This window comes from Phoenix dactylifera, unplaced genomic scaffold (genome assembly GCF_009389715.1).
Source record: "Phoenix dactylifera cultivar Barhee BC4 unplaced genomic scaffold, palm_55x_up_171113_PBpolish2nd_filt_p 002111F, whole genome shotgun sequence".
Lineage (NCBI taxonomy): Eukaryota > Viridiplantae > Streptophyta > Magnoliopsida > Arecales > Arecaceae > Phoenix > Phoenix dactylifera.
Genome location: NW_024069384.1, coordinates 16,683 through 27,929, shown reverse-complemented (window position 1 = coordinate 27,929; position 11,247 = coordinate 16,683). Strand labels below are relative to the sequence as shown.

General features: G+C 39.6%; 1 long non-coding RNA gene across 1 annotated transcript; it reads left to right on the top strand.

The window, feature by feature from the left end:
• The first annotated feature begins 7,002 nt into the window (after positions 1 to 7,002).
• On the top strand, positions 7,003 to 10,860 carry LOC120109394. Its single transcript, XR_005510290.1, has 2 exons — positions 7,003 to 7,037; positions 9,383 to 10,860. It is a non-coding gene; the product is annotated as an uncharacterized LOC120109394 (long non-coding RNA).
• Positions 10,861 to 11,247: the final 387 nt, after the last annotated feature.

Here is an 11,247-nt window from a genome sequence, read left to right as displayed (position 1 = left end):
ATGGTAAATGCAATCGCGATGCCTGCGAAAGTGAGTTAGAATTTTTTTTTCTAGTTTTATTTTGCTCGAGGACTAGCAAAACATAAGTTTGGGGGTGTGATAAGTGCTGAATAATTTAAAATTTAGTTATCTTTCCATAGCACTTATCAATGTTCTTAAACTGATAAATACATATTTTACCATGAAATTGAATAATCATTAAAATAAATTTAAAATATGGTAAGAAGTAAATAATTCTTTTCTTAAATCAGACTCTGAACTTGTCTCTCTCTTGGTTGCAATCTTTCATGAAAATTACAGGAAAACATATAAGGAGGAGATTGTGTTAACCCGGTTTGGTAACCTGATAGACTTGTAATTAAGCTAAGGTTATAATTAAATGGATTTTGGTCCTGATTAGATTGAAAGTTATAATTAATTATTTTTGTATGGGGAAAATATTTGATTAACCCTTTTTATTAAGTCATGGTCTTGTTTTTAGTCTTGTTTATTTTATCTGGTCGAGTTCGGTCTGAAGCAGTTTAGCAAGATTAAATTTAAATAACATTGGGCTCGAGAACAAGTTCAAGCAAATCAACGATCATGACCCACCTCAAATCCAAAGCCAATTCCCAACCAATTCCTTACCTGCCTTCGTATAAAATTTATAATTTTAAAAACTAAAAAAAATAATTAAATATCCACAGTAATTTTGGAAAAAATTACTGAAATCACTGTTCATATGAACAGTGTTCCGAGATGACATTGTTCATATGAACAGTGTTCCGAGATGACACTGTTCATATGAACAGTGTTACGAAAAAAAACTCATTCCACTGTTCATCTTCTTCCTCCCGCAGTGCATCACGGCCGAGATTCGCGTCCTCCCGTCGATTCTCCTATTCCAGCCACGAGACCCACGCAATCCTCCATGCGGTGCAGCCAGCGACCAGATCCTCCGCCTCTTCATCCGCCTGCATCCCCGCCTCCGCACAGCTGCCGTGTCGAGCGTCCGAGACAGGCTCCACATTCTCCCAGCATATCACGCGATGAACCAGGCTGCCTTCCGTGCATCCAGCCATCTCCCAGATCTCCTCTCATCCCGCGGTGCAGCCAGCAACCAGATCCTCCGCCTCTTCATCTGCCTGCATCCCTGGCTCCTCCCAGCTCCATTCTGTCGATCCCGCGGCCCTTCATCCTCTTCATCCGCGATCTGCCTTCCAGCATCACGCCCCGGAATCAGTAGCCCGTGATCTCTTCTTTCTTCCCGAACGAGCATCCCGGACGACTATATAAGGAGGAGGGTGGCCATCAACTGCGAGGGGGAGGGAGAGGGAGAGCTCGGTTCAAAAAGAAAGAAAGGAAGAACAGAGCATGCTCTGTTTTGTGCCAAAAAGGGGAATAACAAAATGAAAAAAATAGAGGGAGGCTGGGAGTGGATCAATTAGTGAAAGAAAAAGAAGGAAGGACTTGAGGCGGATGGCGTGGAGCATCTCAGCAAGCCGATCAAAGTCGCCGAGCATCATGAGCAGCTAAACCTCGGTTTAGGGGTTTGACGAAGCCATAGAGGAGTATCCGTTTCGTTTTTATTGACTTGAGTTTGTATTGTAAGATTGTTGCATGATGAAGAATTTATCAATTGATCTTATGATTTATTCAGTTTATGTGAATCGTTTATCTTGCATAAAATATTTTACATAGATTGATCTATTTCATCGAATCCAACACCTGTGGTTGGGAGGAGATATTCATGTGACATTGATTTCATGTTTAATGATTTAATGATCAGATGCATCATGCTAGGTTAGACAGGTCATGCTTATCGTTAGAGTAGATGGTTTGTGCTAGACTTAGATGATTCATGCTGGGAATTAGTTATAATTTTTTTATGACTGCTTTGACTTGTAGTTGGAAGCAATTAAGTCTTACATACAACTCAATCATTAAAAGAATCACAGATATAAATCTATCGGTGGAATCTAGCCCTAAACACCTCTCTCCATAGATAATTTATACTACTACATCCATATTAATTCTTAGTTTTTACCATGTACTCTAGCTTATGCCCTTTAAAGTAATTATTTAATTAGGAAAAATAACTTGTCTCCAATCCTTGTGGACCGACATCCGTAATCACTATCCTACAGGATACGTACTATTGCGTGGTTTATTTTTGAAATTGAAAAAAAATGATCAAAGTGGTAGCCCTTACTAGGAAGGTAGAAGAAATTGAACTTGGGAAGGTTGAGCCTGTTAAGACTATAGAGCTCAGAAACGAGTGTTGTGGGATCTGCAACATGTCTGCTCATACCACTACAGATTTCTCCACCATACCGGTATTTAAGGAAGTCTTGCACGATCAAGCAAATGCTATGAACTCCTACCATAAGTCTTATAATGATCCATTCTCGAATCCTATAACCTTGGTTGGAAGAATCATCCGAATTTTAGGTGGAGAAATGATCATTCTCAGCAGTCATACCATCTAGCTCCTCCACCTGCATATCCTACTTTTGCATCACCACCCTCTCAGAAGTTGAATATCAAGGATACCTTGCAATCTATACAATCTTTTCTACAAGGTCAAGCCAATATCAATGCTCAAAATTATTGGAAACTGTATCCTAAATGTTAATCGTCAGAATGTTGATGATTGAATTTTGTAAAATAAATTGACAAATTAATAAAATGTTATTTGGCATTATTCATCATTTCATTATATATCTTCAAATGAACTCTTATATGATGAAGTCCTTAGGACTTAATTTATGATAAAGGAGGATTTATCTTCAGATCCTTAAACCTGTTCGCGACCAAATGATATGCTGTTAATAGGACGACAGCATTATCGAGATTAGGTTGTTGTGTGACATATACGTTGGTTGTCCTCTTAACCAAGGAGTGCGGAGACACTGATATTTCACACAGGTGAAGTGTAGGAGTACATTTTACTGAACGTGACCAATTCTGGAATGCTCTACTGTCAAGAGTTGTTCCGAGTGGATATAGGTATAAGTATCCCTCAGACCTGAGATCATCACAGCGATTAGCAAGCAACTCACTGTACTTTGGTACCGGGCTAGCAGAATTTCTAATTCTGGGACGGAAGTGAAAGTGAATCCTAGGTTCTTCGGTATTAAGCATGCTGAATTTTTTTTTTTTGAAAACCATGGCTGAACCTGATCGGGTTGCCTACGTACCCCTTCACAAGGGGGATCAAGCCACACATAGTTCTTTTTAAGTTTCGAAAATGCAGTGGAAAAATGAATCAAACAATTTAATTCATGCATGCTTACAAGATCAAATCTAGAAATCAGTACCTTAGGAATACATAGGATTATGCCGGAATCGTTTAAACAATTATGCTAAAACTTTTATGCATGATTAACTATTAGATCTGAAAGGTAAACACTCTATTCCAATTAATCTCTGAATATCCATTGAATGGATTTTGGAGATAACTTCGTGAGGAGCCCTAAAGAAGGGTAAAACCTCGGAAAATCGAACCTAGACCCTGACTCCAAAATAAAAGATTAATATAGAATTAATACCTTTTATGATGGAAGAATCTTGTGGATCTGATCCTTGACTTCGTAGCCACGCACACGAATGGCCTCTATGAAAGTACACGCGAAGCCCTAGGTAGATCATTTTCTGCGGGAGTGCTAGCTCGCGTAGGAACACTGCAGTGGCTGAAGCTTTCTCCTTCTAATACTCAACCTTTGATTGTTCTTCAAGATGATGAAGGATGGACGTGAGGATGAAGGAGAAGAAGGGATGGAGGCCCTCAGAGAATTTTTTCAGAATTTTTTAAAGCCTTTAAATATTGTATAATTTGAACCCAAGGCATGGGGGTCTTTTATAGCCAAAAAGCCCCCCCACGCCTCACGCCTAATTTAGCCAATTAATTTGGCTGATAAAATCTCTAAAAAAATTCTGGTGGTTTTGTAGATAAGAGGAGATAAACATATCCAAATTTAGTATATTTTGGATCCCTAAAAGATAGGAATTCATGCATCCAAATTTCAGTCGCAGACCACCCTATTTCATGCCGCCATGCAATTCCTACAAATTAGGAAATTTATCTAAATATTTTTAGAAAGATTTGAGGTGCCATATTTTTAGAAAATATAGCCCCACGCCTCCTCTCCTCTCACACCAATTTTTAGCTAAAAATAAAGAGGATAGGTGTGGAAAATATTGGGGATAAATCAAGGTGTCATTCTTCTCCAAGAAGATAAGAATGGGTTCCTAAAATTTAGGGATTCTTCTCCTTATCCAATTCTGATTATTTGGACTCATAATCCTCATCAAATAAGGTCTTCTAATTTATTTGGATCAATCCCAATCCAATTGGATCAATGATAAGTGCTAAATAATGCATAAATTAATATCTTATTCATAGCACTTATCATTATTTTAATTCACATAGTTTGCAAATTTAACTAAAAAAATGTGTTACCTTCACCATTGCATTTTTATAAATTATCAAAGGTAATTCAAGTTTGATTTGATTATTTATTGATTGAGCTTTATGTATGCAAGTCAAGTCAAATCCAATTGAGTGATGGCTAAACCCACACTGCACTTCATCAAATTCTTTTCACGTTCACCCATCAAGTTTTTTTTCTCAGCATTCGGCCTTCCCATGTCCACGTCATCTTCCTCGTGTGCACCAAGCTTTCCAACTTAGCAAAATAAATGCCTTTTCCATTTTCTCCCCGTGTCCAAGTCTAAACCCCTCTTAATCCCAGCCTACCCACGGATGAGGTCACACATCACCGAATCCAAATTTTTCCCAGCATTTCTTACCTTCCGCGATGCACGTCACACGTTCTTCATCAAAATCCAAACTCCTTATCCCACGGATAAGCCCAAGCCACCTTCATCTCATTCGCGATTAGCTCCCAGCTCCTTCCACATCCTCCAACGTCCCAGCTCCCCTGTTCCAGCCGAAGGAAGTCAAACATTCAAGTCCAAGCTTCCTCTTCTTCCGGTTTGATCTCATGGAGCAGCCCAACGTCCTCTGGATCACATCTCTCCATTCCGTGGATCACGCCTCTGCTTCCTTCCCATCCGCATACATTGCTTCACATCACAGCCGTATCTCTCTTCCCTCTTTTGAACCAACCAATCGTCACCCAAAGATCTCCTCCGGCTTAATCTCCCACATCCACGAGCCAAGCCAACTTCTTCAAACGCCTTTCCAGATAATTTCCCAGCACCCCACGGTCAGCCGTGAGCCTCATCCACATCATCCCCTGTTTCTCCGTGTTCATTCCGAACCAACCCATCCTCTTCCGTCGGATTGACCCCAGCAAACTTCTTGAGCAACGATTCCATCATCCACGGATTCTCTCATCTCCCCTTCATTCCGTTCAGCATCCCAAAACAGAGATCATCTTCCCTCCTGTCCGCGATTTATGGAAGACTTCCAACTTCTTCCAAATCTCGGATTACTTCCCCTGTTTCGGAACCAATCCCAGCCTTCTTCCGGATTAATCCTAGCCGACTGCATGAATCCGAACCAGCTTGCATCCTTATCCCATCGTCCACGGATTCTCCAACTTCCCAGCAATTTTTCGTAACACTTTCATCCCGTTGTGATTCATTCTCATCCAGGATTATCCCATGCATCCGAGGATCAGCAACATCGGCTTCTTCCATGTGCTCTTCCCAACTTCCAGAAGCAAGCCAGCAAGCAGAGCTTCTCCAAGGATCCGGATCAGATCTACAACACTTTCGGATCACTTCACGTCCAGAGATCGAGCAAATCCAACGGCTTCCTGTTCCAACGATTGGTTCAGTTCCATCTCTGCATCCTTATCCTCTACTCAGAACAGTAGGGAAGAGGAGGAGGTATGCAGTCTATAAAAGCGCCACGCATGAAACAGAGAAAGCATTCCTCCTCTTCCCCACCAGGGGAGGGGGCTGCTCCCTTTATCCCTTCTTCCTCACCGAAGGGAGTCGGCGGAGCATCCTGGGAGAACAGGGGAGAAGCCAAGTTCCCACGAAAAAAATAAAAAAAAAGAGAAAAGAGAGGGAGAGAATACTTTGTGATATTTTGGGAATAGAGAGAGTGGGATGGAAGGAAAAGATTTTTATATGAAGATGGAAGCCTGCTGCTGTGCTGCTGCTGCCGTCTACCACTCCATGGAAGGCTGATCTTCTCTCTAGAGCTGGATGCAGCCCTAACAAAGGGACACGGGTTTTATATTTTTAATTTTATATTCTTGGAGTTGTATGAACTTATTATTTTTAATGAATATATTCTTTTATTTCATGTTTAATTTCTGTGATTTTAAATATGAAGTTTATACAACTGTTCTTCATGGTCATTGAAGTAAAAATAAGATAGTCAATGCTTAAGGAAGATGCGATGTGCTGCCACCTTAGATTAGGGTAGACATTTCATGCTAACTAAAGATGGATTATGCCTAAATTACTTTTGTGAGATTTTATTCAAATGCTTATTAGGCTTGTAGCCAATTTGCATGTTAATCCAAGAATGAATTAAAATACAAATAATCCTTGTTCCGGTGTTAGTGGTGAATTCCTTGCCCTAGATTTCCTTAAACTGATATCCCTTTAATTGCATTTTCTTTTATTAAATTGCTTAGTTTAATAGTCTTCACAAATTCATCCTTTTAAATATTTTTATTTTTAAGAAAACAACTATACCCCAATCCCTGTGGATCGATACCCGTAATTACTATCCTACTAGATACGTGTTATTGCGTGGTCTTTAAAGTTGACTATCAATTTTTGGCGTCGTTGCCGGGGATTGCTAGCATAGTTGTTTTTCTTCAAAAAAAAAATTTCAAAAAAAAAATTCAAAAAAATAATAAAATATATATCTAAAATAAAATAAAAATATTTTCTATTTTTGTTACTTTTCTTATCTCCTTTCTCTCTTACTAATTTTTGATTTTTCTCTTGATATTGTTTGATCAGGAATCGAAGAGAAAATCTGGGACGATCAAAAAGGGCACTGCTGAAAAAGGAATGCTGTAGAGGTTTGCCTAAAAATTAAAAAAAAATTGGAGAAATTTCCTTTGGTAACCTCTAAACCTTTCTTATTTAAATTGATTCCCAGTTTGCTTGAAATTTTGTCGTGATTGTTTGATTTTAATTTCAGCAAAAGTGTGAATGCATGCTTGATACACATACACCAATTAATCCGCACATAGTAAGGGCGATCACCCTAACAAGATAAGAACTGGATTTCATCACCAGATTCTTGCCCAATTAGGTGAATCAATTTTCACATAGCTATCACGTTAATTAAATCAATTAGACGTTGGCCCCTAGGGACATTCGAGCTCAATAGGACGAAAATCACCGAAAGTTGCACCAATTTCGCTCTGTGGCTCAGTTGATGTCTAGGCAAGCTTTGTCCCTATAAGGAAGACAGTTCATCTGTTCGAGGCAAGTGGTTTTTAAGTGGGACCTTTGCGAACGCATCGTGACCCCTCCACTTACCTGGGAGCTTACCTGGTCAACTCAGTTCATTAGACCAGATTGAAGGCTTAGGTGCCCTCTTCAAACCAGTTAGGAGCTGTCTAGTGATTTTAAGGTAAATAGAAGGATTTGATGTGTTTTTCTTTTAATGCATGCTTGGCCCATTTAGACTTTGATATAGACAAAGCCATAGAAGCATTCAACTCCTTGCCGGACAATCAGTTTTCCGCAAATTTTCTTCCTTGGAGAACTCGGCATGAACCCGGTATGATTTGATAAGGATGACTGCGTCTGGCTGAAGACGTTAAACTTAGCGCTTGTTGGGAGGCAACCCAATTTTCGTAGTTCGTTTTTGCATTTTTCTTATTGCATTTTTCAATGTTTAACATGAGTCCTCATATTACTGATGCAACTAAGGTACAATGCTTCTATCCTCCATATGCATCATATTTTCATAAAACAAAAAATAATAATAATAATAATAATAATAATAATAAAAATATTAAAAAAAAACATTGAGGACAATGTCTGATCTAGGTTGGGGGGGGTATAAGATTCGAATTTTTGAAGAAATATTTCGAAATTTTTGATTTTGTGAATAAGTATTTCATCTCAAAAAAATAAAATAAAAATAAAAATAAAAAAAAACCTAATTTCTATGCTTTAGTGCTAAAATGATAAACACACAAGTATATAAAATCTAAAAAGCCCAATAACTAGTCAGGAGTAAGTCAATTTGAGTTCTTTTTATTAAAAATTCTTTTAGCGAGTTGTAAGATAATTTTTACTTTAGAATTTCACAACACACATGGCCTGCACTTCTAAGGATTAGGTTCAACATTATGTTGCTAAGTCTAGTAGCAACCTTGAGTCCTGATGAATCATTCCTATCTAATTCACTATTATCCCGTATTTATTATTAAAAAAAAAAGTAAATTTAGTCAGGTACATCGAAAAGGGCTACCTATCGTCAAAGGTCAGCGGGCTTGTAATGAGGAACCCGAGCATAGGTCCGTAGGGAAGTCTTGATGCCCAACATCTTACGCCATCTGGTGTGGGAGTGTTGACTGAATGCTCGCTACACGGAGGAATCATTACAAGAGTAAAAATGCGTAATTTATAAATCTAAAAAAAAAAGAAAAGAAGAAAAAGAAAAAAATTATAATATTGATCTTGAAAAAGACGATAGTGTGAAAGCCATCGTTGTAAAAATTCGAGTAAACTGGAACATTACAGATAAAGCCCATGAGGTATTAAAGTAAACATCCACAACTCTCGAAATCCTGCAAGATAGGATGATTTTGAATCAGTGATTAGGTCTTATCTGACCAATTCTTAGAAACTACTAGCTTTAGCAGTATTTCGGAGGATCTAAAGCCTTAGCTTGTGTATGGTCCAGATATCACCAAGCACCCAAGTATAAAGAAGTCTTACAACTCTCTAACGGAAGCTTAATAATTTCAACTTAAGTTGCATACTGACCTAGGATTTCGGCTGACTTAGTAATTAAAACTTTGTGTGCTTTTGAAATTCTTGACATTAAGGCATTTGAAGTTAGATTTTATAAAACAATAAAATAAATTCTTTCGACAGCAGTTTGTGGGTATTTGAGCCGGAAACCCTCACGAGACAAAACTCGTCCACTAGGGCCACCTAATGGTTTAAAGCCTTATTGCATACGGTAAATGCAATCGCGATTCCTGCGAAAGTGAGTTAGTTTTATTTTGCTCGAGGACTAGCAAAATGTAGGTTTGGGGGTGTGATAAGTGCTAAATAATGCATAAATTAATATCTTATTCATAGCACTTATCATTATTTTAATTCACATAGTTTGCAAATTTAACTAAAAAAATGTGTTACCTTCACCATTGCATTTTTATAAATTATCAAAGGTAATTCAAGTTTGATTTGATTATTTATTGATTGAGCTTTATGTATGCAGGTCAAGTCAAATCCAATTGAGTGATGGCTAAACTCACACTGCACTTCATCAAATTCTTTTCACGTTCACCCATCAAGTTTTTTTTCTCAGCATTCGGCCTTCCCATGTCCACGTCATCTTCCCCGTGTGCACCAAGCTTTCCAACTTAGCAAAATAAAGGCCTTTTCCATTTTCTCCCCGTGTCCAAGTCTAAACCCCTCTTAATCCCAGCCTACCCACGGATGAGGTCACACATCACCGAATCCAAATTTTTCCCAGCATTTCTTACCTTCTGCGATGCACGTCACACGTTCTTCATCAAAATCCAAACTCCTTATCCCACGGATAAGCCCAAGCCACCTTCATCTCATTCGCAATTAGCTCCCAGCTCCTTCCACATCCTCCAACGTCCCAGCTCCCCTGTTCCCAGCCGAAGGAACTCAAACATTCAAGTCCAAGCTTCCTCTTCTTCCGATTTGATCTCATGGAGCAGCCTAACATCCTTTGGATCACATCTCTCCATTCCGTGGATCACGCCTCTGCTTCCTTCCCATCCGCATACATTGCTTCACATCACAGCCGTATCTCTCTTCCCTCTTTTGAACTAAGCCAATCGTCACCCAAAGATCTCTTCCGGCTTAATCTCCCACATCCACGAGCCAAGCCAACTTCTTCAAACGCCTTTCCAGATAATTTCCCAGCACCCCATGGTCAGCCGTGAGCCTCATCCACATCATCCCCTGTTTCTCCGTGTTCATTCCGAACCAACCCATCCTCTTCCGTCGGATTGACCCCAGCAAACTTCTTGAGCAACGATTCCATCATCCACGGATTCTCTCATCTCCCCTTCATTCCGTTCAGCATCCCAAAACAGAGATCATCTTCCCTCCTGTCCGCGATTTATGGAAGACTTCCACCTTCTTCCAAATCTCGGATTACTTCCCCTGTTTCGGAACCAATCCCAGCCTTCTTCCGGATTAATCCTAGCCGACTGCTTGAATCCGAACCAGCTTGCATCCTTATCCCATTGTCCACGGATTCTCCAACTTCCCAGCAATTTTTCGTAACACTTTCATCCCGTTGTGATTCATTCTCATCCAGGATTATCCCATGCATCCGAGGATCAGCAACATCGGCTTCTTCCATGTGCTCTTCCCAACTTCCAGAAGCAAGCCAGCAAGCAGAGCTTCTCCAAGGATCCGGATCAGATCTACAACACTTTCGGATCACTTCACGTCCAGAGATCGAGCAAATCCAACGGCTTCCTGTTCCAACGATTGGTTCAGTTCCATCTCTGCATCCTTATCCTCCACTCAGAACAGTAGGGAAGAGGAGGAGGTATGCAGTCTATAAAAGCGCCACGCATGAAACAGAGAAAGCATTCCTCCTCTTCCCCACCAGGGGAGGGGGCTGCTCCCTTTATCCCTTCTTCCTCACCGAAGGGAGTCGGCGGAGCATCCTGGGAGAACAGGGGAGAAGCCAAGTTCCCACGAAAAAAATAAAAAAAAAGAGAAAAGAGAGGGAGAGAATACTTTGTGATATTTTGGGAATAGAGAGAGTGGGATGGAAGGAAAAGATTTTTATATGAAGATGGAAGCCTGCTGCTGTGCTGCTGCTGCCATCTACCACTCCATGGAAGGCTGATCTTCTCTCTAGAGCTGGATGCAGCCCTAACAAAGGGACACGGGTTTTATATTTTTAATTTTATATTCTTGGAGTTGTATGAACTTATTATTTTTAATGAATATCTTCTTTTATTTCATGTTTAATTTCTGTGATTTTAAATATGAAGTTTATACAACTGTTCTTCATGGTCATTGAAGTAAAAATAAGATAGTCCATGCTTAAGGAAGATGCGATGTGTTGCCACCTTAAATTAGGGTAGA